The 12,486-nt window shown below is 38.1% G+C and overlaps 1 pseudogene; it reads right to left on the reverse strand.

The window, feature by feature from the left end:
- Positions 1-2,772: 2,772 nt before the first annotated feature.
- Positions 2,773-10,550, reverse strand: LOC135475812 (complement C1q-like protein 4; annotated as a pseudogene).
- Between the last annotated feature and the right edge of the window lie 1,936 nt (positions 10,551-12,486).

A 12,486-nucleotide genomic window follows, 5' to 3' on the forward strand; every position in this document is an offset into this window, starting at 1 on the left:
ATCCGCTGTATTCTGCTGGAGTTCCCACGAGTCTTGGAATCACCAGGCTTCAGCGGAGAGATCTGGGAATGCTCAGTCCGCCGCGCTGTTATACGATCTGCCAATGACGGATGCCAGTAGTCAAGTCTGGTGTTTACTATAATCTTATCTCTTGTTGGACATACCCCTGTTAACACATGATTATTTCAACCTTACCCCGCACTATCAGCTCGAGATAAGAACACGAGTGCTATAGTTCTCCATTTAAAACTTCACACCTGCCAACAAATGCTTAAAGAGGAGAAAATAACAGAAACCACACAACAACAAATAAAAGAAACGTAACCGGCTTCTTTGGTCACAATTGTCACGACTTTAGTAAGAAATAAAATTCCAACAGATCACAAGCTAACATTGCCTTCCTATTCACACGCTTCCTAAATGACAATAAAGTTCACTCATGAAAGTGAAAAATACGCCAAATTAAGTAAGAGTTGATCGTTCGACCTTTAAAAACTAAATCTAAACCAATACCTTTATTTATTTATTATTTTTTTTATGAATTTATTTGAACTGAACATATAAAATGCTGACCAGTCACTGAATTCTATAGTCGGCTTTAATGGTTGGACTTTCATTTCATGAAAAAAACCTTTGTGACGTCACCAAGGTCTTAAATTGGTCAAAAGCCCACCATACAACTAAAAAAACATCTTTTTATTCTATGTATATTGCATGTTATTTACTGCAAAAATGTTATATAATCATATAGCGAAAACTAGATATGAAATCAGCGCTTAATGGCCTTTTAGATGATGCTTATTTTTTAAAAGGTTTTCTGCTCTAATAAGATCAGAATTATGTGTTTATGGTCTTGACAATACATCCAGATGAATCCGGAACTAGATCGAGAAGCGGAACACGCACAAATTTAGTAACCAAGCCAAATAACAATGCACTGACGGTCCAATCATTCCCACGAATGCAGCCTAACTGAAAGACAGAAATGCATTTTTGGTATTCCATTCACACAAAAACCAAAACAACAAAATCTTCCACGTTTTCAAATAAATGTAACAAATAAACTGTAGCAAACTACCACAGGTAAATTAAAAATGTCATAGAACCATCACAAGGGTGACCAAGAAACACAGACATGAGAAGGAGATGGCAGGTTCAAATACTAAATGGCTAGAAGAAAACATCTCTTCAAGGTTTTACTTTCGAGACTGAAAATTTAATTGTGTAACAAAAAAAGATGCGAGTATAAGCGTATTTTCAAATGTGAAACCCAAAATACAGGAAGAATACCATTCCCATCAACAACACCACTGAGAACAACATCAACAACGCTGTATTACAGAACACTGATTTGCATAGCACGTTCAATGATTGGTCAGTCGTGTTAACTACACGATATCTAGCCGCAGATTATCAGCTATTTCTCGCTAACCATGTCCAGAGAGGTCTAATACGGAATCTTACATGTCACACAGTTTTGTGAAATAGTTCAAGCTGGTCATTATCTCGGCTCAGTCAGGTCGTGAGATCTTGACGGATGGGATCCTGTCTGCCTCATAAACTGGAAACAGCCTCAAGTGTCCCGTTGTTTATGTGAGATAACAGCCACGTGCCCAGGTAGATCACTGTGTTTATGGGAGATAAAAAAAGGAAAAAAAAAAACACGTGCCCAGGTATCACTAACTCCCGGAGCCCTACTTCAGCACGTCGGGCGCACTGTTGAAGGTTATGATTTACAGTTTAAACCTTTAATCTGTTCATTTTAAGAACACGTGCGCTTAGATATAGAATGTTAAAAGTCAGTCGCGGTGATATTTACTTTCGTGCAATCCAGTTGCGTTGAAAAATAACCTTATGGTTTGGTTTCTTTGTGGATCTTAAACATTAAACATGTTCTCGCCACGATATGGCAGCAATATTGTTACATTGGGTTATTTATTCATTCAGCCCAGTTGCGGCGTTATTTACCGTTGTGTGATCAATCTGTGGCGATATTTTTCTTTGTGCAAACCAGTTGCGGTGATATTTAGCATTTTGTCATCAAGCTATGGTGATATTTACCACTGAGCAATCAAACTACAGTGATATTTACCTTTGAACAGTCTCGGATGATAAACGGCCCATACGGCCGTAGGAGCGGCGTCCACCAAGGCTCCACGAGTAGTAGAAGATGGGTAATGTCCAAATTTTCTGACCATATCTGGGTTTGAGCCCGCAGCTCACGTGTCCTAGTGATTGAAAGTTAAGCCCATTAAGCCCATTCCCTCGGAACAATAGTGCCACTTGAAGAATGTGGTCACGTGACAGAATCTGGCTCACGCAAGTTCGATTGCACCTGTACGTCATTAAACACCAATCACGTCAAATAATGCAATTTGCACCATTTATCGGTAAGAAGCAAATATAAATGTAAGGAAAGAAGCAAACAAAATTGTGTGTACGTTTGTGTATTAATCTTTTACTTCACGTGCTTCAGAACACGTACAAATAATTTATTATATTAACTCAGAAACGTCTCTACCACACGTACTTGTCCACCGTGTTACACAACAACTTCTCTACCACACGTACTTGTCCACCGTGTTACACAACAATCACGGTTATGTAAATTCACTAAATAACAAGTCAGGTGAAGTCCACAATTAAATGTGGCGCGGACGTTTAGCTTAAATCAGGCTGTCTGAATGCATGTGCCCCAGAAAATAGTTTCCAGGGCTTAGCTTAGATTGCGTCAAGTGGTTCAGCCGCTGAAAATAGTTCCCAAACCTTAGATTACATTGCCTGAATTAGCACACCACTGAAGGAAGTTCCCACCGCCTCTATCTTATGTCCGATAAAATTGGAGTTGGTCACACGCACTACATCGCTTTGTTTGAGACGGAGAACAACGGTTCCCGTAGATGAAGTGGACACCAATCCAGAGCCCACGGCAACTTGCAACTTCTTCTCTCCATTCAGTCCCAGTTCCACAGTGATTGGATGACGATCAAATGCGGTTATGGATACGGTAAACAGATAGAGACCCGCGACATCACAGGTGAAAGCCCCTTTGCTTCGGTCATAGCCATTTCCCACGTTAGTGATGACGTCATTAAAGACGATGATGTCACCCTTCGACAAACCACGCTTGGGACCTAACAGTCCAACAGAAAAACCGACAGCCTGGCCACCTGTATCCGCTGATGCAGGCGCAACTGTGTGAAAAAATAATAAAGAAGAAAATAAGTGGTAAAGGAGTGAAAGTGTTGAAAAGTGATGAGATGTTTTAACGTGTTCAGGTGTATATGTGTTCAATTTAAATACGTTCCCTTTTTATGCATGTCTGAAGTTACTATAACTGATGATGCTTGTGCATACTTGAATGTGATAAGTGTTGCATATGCTGATGGTGCATGTCGTACATGATTACCACTTCGTTTTGCATATGAATATTATTCACGACCCATATGATTATGATGTACGTCGCACCATGGATCGTCAAGCATGTCGCATATAATTATGACGCATGCAGCAAATCAGTTGATGGTGGTCATTGCAGATGACTGTCGCATCCGGTCATGATGTACGTGTCCGTCGCACATAATTTTGATGCGCGAGAACATTATTATAATATCTTATTTGATTGTGACGCACGTTACATATAATTATGATGTCGCCAATGGTCGTGATGTACGTCACGTATAATTATGATGTTGCATATGATCGTGATGTGCGTCACATATAATTATGATGTGTCATATGATCGTGATGTACGTCACATATAATTATGATGTGTCATATGATCGTGATGTACGTCACATATAATTATGATGTTGCATATGGTCGTAATGCACGTCACATATAATTATGATGTAGCATATGATCGTGATGTGCGTCACATATGATTACGATGTCACATATGATCGTGATGTGCGTCACATATAATTATGATGTCGCATATGATCGTGATTTACGTCACATATGATTATGATGCTTTTCGAACATTTATATCATATTCGTGTATGTGGTATATGGGCTGGGATTAAACTCCACGTAGTGACATACCCACACTACACTCTCAGTGAATAGACTACATTGTTTTTTTATAACAAAATTTCCTAACACCCAGCTTTAAAACCGCACTGCCGTGAGATTATATACTACATATAATAGTTATTTGTTTATATTATACCAAAACGTGAAAACAATTTCAAATATGGCAGGGTCAGAAACAGGGCTTACAATAAAATCGATAGCAGTTTAGGTAACTGGTCAAAAACATGTTGAGCTCAACCCAATATCCAGCATGTCATTGGTTTTTGAATAATTATGACGTCGCTCGAGGCAATGGGTTCTTGTTGAAAGCGAGCTTATGGACTTTATGAATTAGAAAAAGTGCTCTTTTCATTTTTGCAATAATATGAACTTCAAACAGATCAACGTGTTGAGCCTGTTGTTACGTGTCACAGACAAAAGGCAATTTTGGTGGCGAGTATGATTTTACAGACAGCCAAAAAATATGCGACTCTCAAAAAGAAATAGGCTATAAGCCAGTTTCTCAAAAATATGTGTACTGGATTCGTATCTTGTTTTGATGAATCTTTGATATAATGAGATGGGAGGAGAGGAACATTACAGGTAATCATAGTGGTGTAAGAATACAGCTAAAATGAAATAACAGGGCTATTACATTCTTTAAAGGACAAGACCTATAAAAATCGAAGTAGACATCACTAAGCAGACCACTTAAAACTATGTATAAATATGCTTTCGTATAGTTTTTTGAAATTTTTGTGAAAAGAGTTAAAGGTGCTCAAATATTTGAATTCTAAGGTGGACTTTAAGAACCCTACCATCAGAGGTTAGAAGCTCTGACGTCACAAGAAGTTTTTCCAGCTCTAATCACGGCATCAGATGTTGGAAAAACTCTTTTTACCTACGAGTAAAAGATTAGTGAAATAATGTTCCCAAAATTCCTTCCCTCTGGTGAACATCAGGGAAAAAGGCGACGTAACGTCAGAGTTCCTAGGTACGGTCAGCATCATAAAGCCCACCATAGTATTCAAATATTTGAATGTCTTTCAACACTCTTAAAAAAATCTGAAAAAATAAATGAAATTATTCTTGCGCATAGTCTGTATTGTGGACCTTACTTCTTATTTTAGCTTTCTTTTACAGTAACATTGTTTAACCACAGATTAAGTACCCCCATACTTATCACCACGCCGACAAATGAAGCAACCATCATTATTCGGTGAACTTGTCCAAATTTTCCCTACATTTTAGAGGTTCAGAACTTGCACAACTAACTTGCTTCCCTGTATGTTCAGTGTTGAGCTCTTTCAAATTGTGGAGATCGTGGTACATTTCAACTTGTCTCTTTTTTCAAGTTTCCCACAAAGTTATAGCATTATTGCCCCTTTCCCCGTTGAGGTCAAATCATCATAAAATAGTAATGTGCAGCAGGTTGACGAATGAGCTCATCTGTGATATGTTTATTACATCATACAACCTATCAGATAAAACTTAATAGTAAAAATAGTTTTCTTTAAAACTTTGTTAATTTCTTTATATACTGTATATAACTTGCATTTTCCAAACATAAAACGAAGTTTCTTTACAACTTTTAAAGTCATATTTTTAACAGTATATATAACATGCAAAATTAAGAATAAAGTGAATATAGTTCCGACGGAGATACTGTTCTGTTGAACTACTTGTACAATTTTAACACCAAGAAAATTTCGAAACAACAAATATCGCTGAAGACAAACATAATCACTTACCTTTCAGAGCGGGGGCCGCCGCCGGGCGTGGCGTCGTCGGTTTGGGTGTAGTTGTAGTTGTCGTAGTTGTTGTCGTCGGACGTTGTGTTGTTGTCGTTGTCGTCGTCGTGGGACGTGGTGTTGTCGTCGTCGTCGTCGGACGTGATGTCGTCGTCGTCGTGAGACGTCGGAACCTTGGCGTTGTGCCGAAAAAGAAACCTGGTCTAAACTGTCCGGAACATTTTGAGATAAAGACAGTCAGCAACAAACCACAAAAGAGGCTAAATGACAGAAAACCCTTCATCTCCTATCACGGTGTCTTCAGCGTTGAACAATTAAACAACATAATTAGAGCCCGTCCGTTTATATAGCGACAGTGAGTATATGCGCCTAAAGGCAATATTAGCTTAGAAGCATTCAAAACTAATCCTCTATAACAACAAGAGGAAATGTGCCTTGCAGCAATGCAGTCATTCGAGCCAACCTGCCAATTTTTGCCTCCAAAAAAAAAATGCGACTTTATGCAAGTCTGCACATTTTTAATTGAAAATAATAGCATTGTAGTTGGTATGCTGCCACGTCACATAACTCTGTGCGTAAAGACCTAATTACATGTCTCACAACAAAATTATTTTTTCAATACTTTTTTTTTTGTATGAAAGCCTTACTCAGGGAGATAGCAGAGGGATAGTCTGATGTAATGTGAAAATTGCAAATTCTTCTTTTATTGATGTAATTGATGAATCGAACTCATATCAAAAGTGGGCTAAATACTAAAATACACTCCAATAAATACGGTTTATTTATGCAACTGGTGTACAACAACCGAGGTTAAGAATTATTTGTTACTTATTCGATGGTATAAGAAATATTGTTTTTATCATCTACTGTTTAGATGATTGACTCATTTGAAGCATGTCTCACACAGCAGACACCTGTCGTTAGTAATACTTTAGTATAACAAGTACAAGGGTAATGAGAAACCTCTTTACTATTCCTATGAGGAAGTACCAATACAAATGTTACAAATTTTCTTAGCAAAAGCTTTGTCTATCTACAGTGAAAACTGAAATTCAGACTCTTGCCCAACAGGGATCAACTCGATGCCCAACTATGTGTCTCCATTTTTGTCCCCATTTTTGTCTTACTTGAGGCCAATTCTCAGGTATACTCTGTTCTTGGTATAACCACCATTCCTCAGCTAGATGACCTTACTTCGTCAATTTTACTGCTGACACAGACTTCTTTCTGAATCGAGGGACCAGTTAGTTTTCTGGATTCAAACATCTGGGGGCCTCCGTGGCTCAGTTGGTTAGCACGCTAGCGCAGCGTAATGACTCATGAGTCTCTCACCAATGCGGTCGCTGTGAGTTCAAGTCCAGCTCATGCTGGCTTCCTCTCCGGCCGTACGTGGGAAGGTCTTGCAGTAACCTGCGGATGGTCGTGGGTTTCCTCCCACCATAATGCTGGGCGCCGTCGTATAAGTGAAATATTCTTGAGTACGGCGTAAAACACCAATCAAATAAATAAATAAATAATCACACATCTGACATCCTTCCTCCTGAATATTACTGTCCAAAGCTACCTTGTTCTGTAGATGTTGTATGGCAGCCGGATAGAACTGTCTACCTCCTGAACAGAACCTTTTGAATGGGTTTTCAATTTATTGATACCTCTGTGTCATTACCAACACTGATAAGTGTTAATAACCACTGGCAAGAATGTACCTAACAGGGTGACAGACAATGGACAATCAACAACACAAGGTGATATAGATAAAAGCAGAATACAAAAATATAATGGACATGGGATAATAAAAAATTGAGAATAAAGAATGCAATGGACATCCTGCATTCTTGTGGGCTTTTCAGCCAAACAGAATCCACCCTCCGACCGCCCCTCCCCCCGCCCTCCGCTATTTTTCTTTTGCATCATAAAAGGCAGAATTAAAGGGAAAACATATATAAACTAAAACAATAATAGATACATGCAATTGCACATTTAGTAAATGGCAGGGTTTCGTATAGCTGATTTTTCATAAAGGACACGGCTATATCACTTTACATTACCAGTCTTGCTATATGGGGGCTAGTGTCCGTCCTTATCATTATCATTATCAAATTCATTATCTATTAGGAAAAAATCTGCTGATACTAAACACACTGTTGATTTTTTAAGCATGTGACAGACAGTTTTTTTTAGTCCGTACAAACAGCAGGCTAGTGGGTTCGGCGTACGAGCGAGTACTTCTCGGTGAACTGACAGAGATGGCCCCGGCTGACACTGCTGCCTGGTGCAAAACTGAATCCACTGTCAGACGCAGTGGACCAGTAATGATGCGCTCTACCCACTGAGGAAAACGGAACAGATTTGCGCAGGCGGTTGAACCGTGATTACATGCTCGTTCTGAATGAGTGGTTTTCTTGTAAACACATACATGAGGGCTCTACACGTATATCGTCTTAAATTTACAGCCCTTGTCAGATCAGAGTCTCAGATATAAAGTTAGAGGCTTAAAAGTTGTTCCCGTCTCCCTCCCTCCTCAGAATTTGAGGCAGAGGCAGGCCTAAATAAAGGCACTTTATTTCCCCTATTTAGCATTTTTCAAGTCATACATTTTGCTGGATTCTGGTTGATCCATCCACTTTGTATTATTTCTACTCAAACCAAAACACACAGGATTATGAGCTTTGGGTAGGACTCCTGCCATCATCAGATAAATGTTCTCATCTGATAATGGCAGCCGTTGCGGCCAAAAACTCACAATATACCACCATGTACAAAGTTGTCAAAATAGTCCTATGTACATAGGACATACTTAAGAACATACTTAAGTTCTACTCCCCAGCAAGCCAAAATCCCAAACCCTGTATAGGCTATATACACTGACAGAAAAGATTGGATCAGCCGACTCAAAAATCTCAGTAATTCAATGAAGTTAATTCATCTGAGTCATGTGACCATGTTAGCTGTCATGGACGACTCCTGTGAGTTTCCCAACTAAAGAAATGAGTCAAAACATAACCAAAGTCAGTCTCTTGACTCAGATGATCAGGTAATTTGACTCACTTTTCTGAGTCGAATTAGCTCCATTGAGTCAGCCAAACTTTTCCTTTTAGTGTATAATTATCCCGACAAGCGCTCTAATCACGTTAAGAGGTAAATAATTAAACGCATAAAAACAGACGAAACAAAACGCGAGTAACAACTCATATTCTCGGAGCTAATTTTATTATTCATAAATTCGTACTCATTTTTGATCTACATTCCGGCTGCTCTTCCTGTGTACACTTGAAGGCTGGAAGCATATATGCAACGCGCGTCACGTCTTCCATACCGCTTATTACATGTCACCCTGTCACAGATAATTTACGTATCCTTACCATGTTACGTCATATATATATAAACCATTTATTTTTTTCTTATTCAAAGACATTAACGGCATTCTTGTACATCAAAACCGAAGTTAAGAAGTTTGCACAACGCAAAAAATCATGACTATGTCGTCTAGCACAAAAATAATCATTTACCTGCACGGAAACATATGCATGGACAAAATAAGACATAATAAGGGCAAAACAATCTATCTATACATGAAATTTACCGAGCATCAAGTTACGTGTATATTAGGATGTAGGCCTACAAAGCCTTAAAAACCAAAAAGAAATAAGAAAAGAAAAAATGCTGTCAGCGGAGAAACCATTGAAAAATCTATATCTAAAACTACTATCATTTTTTAGATTTGTTTGTCACTTATTAAAATGAAGTTAAATGCAGTATTTCTGTTGTGGTACAATAACTAGCTTACCTACTTAGCCATTCCAGGGCTGTCCTAAGTGAACCGTGAACCTGAACCTTGCTGTGTTTGTCAACTATTGGAAGATGTCATCGCGCCTCAGTGATGTAAGATAACATGAAAATGGCGGGGTCAACAAGACGCGTTTTCGGTTTGTCCGATAGTGTTTATGCTTTCCATGTGTACTGTTTTAAGCTACACCTTACAAATTCCTGCTGTAGTTTCCTAATAAAACCGTTGTATGGATTTTCATTTTTTTTTTTTTGACTTCCTGATGTAATCCACCCCCTAAAGTTTTATTTTACATGATCTCCCGTTTATAGTGTCTCTGATTTCTAACCATTTTCGATTTCTTAATGTAGGCTTTCTGATTGCCTGATTGAGCATTCCTCATTTTCTCACAGTTCTAGTTTTCCTTTTACCATACGCTTGCGCCCCCTCCCGCACACAATTAATGCGTGATTGCCTGACTGAACATTCCTCATTTTCTCACAGTTCTAGTTTTCCTTTTACCATAGGCTTGTGCCCCCTACCGCACACAATTGATGTGTTGGCTGCATGATGAAGTGTTACAAAGGTATATGTGATGTACTATGTCTGACAATCAACAGAGTATTCAAAAGTATTGCACTCTTTTACCCGAGGCACAGAAATGAAAAACGTGGGAGAAGTGAGTAAGTATAAGCACTTCTAGAAGTGCTATATGGACAACAACTTGGGGTGTAGTACAACTACCCCAGCCCTTACACTCAAAGTATTAAATACAATTTATTTGTTACTTTGGAAGTGTGGTAACTCCCTCGATCCCAGAACTGATGCGTGTAACTTTTCCATGGTTACCAGGTTAGTTCTGTCTTTTCCCACAGACATGTGTGTGTGTTATATAAGTATATAAGCCTTCTGATTCAGCACAAAACCAATTCTGATCTTTTGACATGTATGTACAAGAAAAGCTTTGCGTTTGCTAGCCCAAACATATACATATAACACATCCATGTACCGTAAATTCTCAGCAAATAGGACAAAAAGAGCATGAGGTAACCTTGAGGTACTGGCCCAGTGGTGTTAAAAAAAAAAACAAGGAGTTAACAAGGGTCCAGGTACATAAATGTATTGTTCCAGAAGAGGCATAGATAATCTTCAAAGAAATAACTTCAGATAATTGTAAGATTCCTCTCACATAAGCTAAAACTGGCACTGTGGTAAAACCTTTGGAGAATTCTGAGTAGATGTAAAAAGTTTGTTTCTTACTAAGGTTAAAATATACATCCTTCTGACAACAGCCATCAGTCATGCTAACAAGAATCACACTTTCAACAATCATGCTGACAACAATAATTTTGCCAACAATCATACTAACAACAATCATGCTGGCAACAATTATATTTCCAACAATCATGCTGACAACAATCATACTAACAACAATCATACTAACAACAATTATATTTCCAACAATCATGCTGACAACAATCATACTAACAACAATGATGCTGGCAACAATTATATTTCCAACAATCATGCTGACAACAATCATACTAACAACAATCATACTGACAACAATTATATTTCCCACAATCATGCTGACAACAATCATACTAACAACAATCATACTGACAACAATTATATTGCCAACAATCATGCTGACAACTATGCTGACACTCATACTAACAATTACGCCAACAACAATCTTGCTAATGGTTTGGACTATAACATTCAAACTTTTTTCTCACAGTACATGTCTAACCCTGCTAATCACTATTAACAATCATCTACCTAAGTTACAACACCCAATAACAAAACAATATTTCTCCATTTTAAATACTTGGCCAATAATGGAATGAATATCACATTCCATATTTGTAACACTCCAAAAGTTACGAAATCTCATAGAATACAGGTATCTCACAAATGAAGTCTTATTCTTGTTACAGCTTGTCAGTATCCATATCTAACTTTACTGGCAAGCAATGACAAAGACTGAAACTGGACATACACTGCATATGTAACTAAGGACATGCAGGCCTGTCAGAAAAAAAACACGAAAAATCTGACAAACTCTTATACAATTTTATCCATCACTGCAATTTCTAGTTAAAAATTTAACAAGTGCACCTAGCCAAACCTGCAAAACATTCAATATAAACAAAAGAGACACTAAAAACATAAATATATGTACTACGAGACTAAGGAATAAACTTCAGTGTGTGCATGTTGGACTGATTACAGCTACACGGAAAACAAGGGTACAGTACTCATTTATTTAATTGGTGTTTTACGCCGTACTCGAGAATATTTCACTTATAAGACGGCAGCCAGCATTATGTTGGGAGGAATCCGGGCAGAGCCTGGGGGAAACCCACAATCATCCGCAGGTTGATAGCAGACCTTCCCACTTACGACCGAGAAGAAGCCATCATGAGCTTGGTACTCTGTAGATAATTCATATATGCAAGCTCTTGGGGGTTTGTAAGTGTGGAAATAAAAAGAGGCCAAAACGAAGTAACAAATATTTTTCCATACAGCATGTGATTATTATTTAAATTCTGTTAAAATGATATCTTTGTTTTGACTAAAATGTAATAAGCCACAAAATTTATATTTATAGGAATACATTTAAGGTTATGTACGGCTATACTATAATTATTTGTTTATCATTGCAAACAATACCTACTTTGTCCAGTGGAATTTATGCATACGATTATTATGAAAATGAGTCAATGAAGATGCTAGCTTGATAAAACTGTACAGAATATTTCCCTACACCCCATAGCTCTCTCAGAATGTTTCCATACATTGGTCGCAGTGGTGGTTGAGAGGGTTGAAGAATTAGTGTACATGTAACAGGGAGAAATACTTCAGTACATGTAAACAAGCAACATTGTAGCAATACAAAACCACTTTTACTGTTAGTGTCTTTACACTGAGAAGTAGTACTTTCTACATTCT

The sequence above is a fragment of the Liolophura sinensis genome, chromosome 9 (genome assembly GCF_032854445.1).
Source record: "Liolophura sinensis isolate JHLJ2023 chromosome 9, CUHK_Ljap_v2, whole genome shotgun sequence".
Taxonomy (NCBI): Eukaryota; Metazoa; Mollusca; class Polyplacophora; order Chitonida; family Chitonidae; genus Liolophura; species Liolophura sinensis.